Below are 780 nucleotides of genomic sequence, written 5' to 3'. Positions count from 1 at the left end.
CTAGTAAGGTACTATTCAGCACTTTCAGAAATTAACCCATTCCCGACGGGGGATTTCTAGCCTAGAATGTCCAAATGGGGGTTAGAAATATTATTAAAAATAAATCATTGAATAAAAGCACAATACTGCACGCCGTGCCGCCGCCCTTTGAACTGGGCTTAACATGCGCGACAGCCGTCCTGTGTGGGTTAACATATTACTAAGAGAGTGAGAGAGAAAGTTAGAGAGGGTGGGGAGAAAAGAGAGAGAAATATAAACATTTAAGTTGAAAGTGATTAAATACTACCTATATGTGATTAAGCAAATAAATTAATTTCATTACAAAATGTTCAATATGTGTTTTATTCATATCCATATCTACTTTAAACAGTACTTTAGGACGGTAAATCAGCTTATTTTACAAATAACATTTTCAAAAGAGATATTGTTCCTGTGAACAGAAAATATATACTTGAAGTTACCTATTTTTTTTACACATTAATTAATGCTTTTTGTACATTTCCAGGTTCTTTTCTAATGGATATAATCAAGTTTATTTGGTACCAAATTTTCATGTAAATCTTACATTGTTCTTCTCTAACAGTATTCTCTTCTAAAAAACGCTGTTGTATTCAGTGCTATAATTGCTAAACATTTTATGAAGTATTTATTTAAGGACATTTTGCATAAAAATGCTACAGCTGCTAGTAGGAAAAACAATAAAAAAGGCTAATATACAAGATGGTCTCTTTGTTGCCTACTATTGCTCTGCCAGCAGCAAAAACATCTACAGTATCTTCC

The sequence above is a fragment of the Penaeus japonicus genome, unplaced genomic scaffold, assembly GCF_977035675.1.
Source record: "Penaeus japonicus unplaced genomic scaffold, GWHDUDI00000001_assembly GWHDUDI00000012, whole genome shotgun sequence".
NCBI lineage: Eukaryota > Metazoa > Arthropoda > Malacostraca > Decapoda > Penaeidae > Penaeus > Penaeus japonicus.
The sequence above is the reverse complement of the archived record's forward strand: the minus strand, read 5'-3'. Positions refer to the sequence as shown.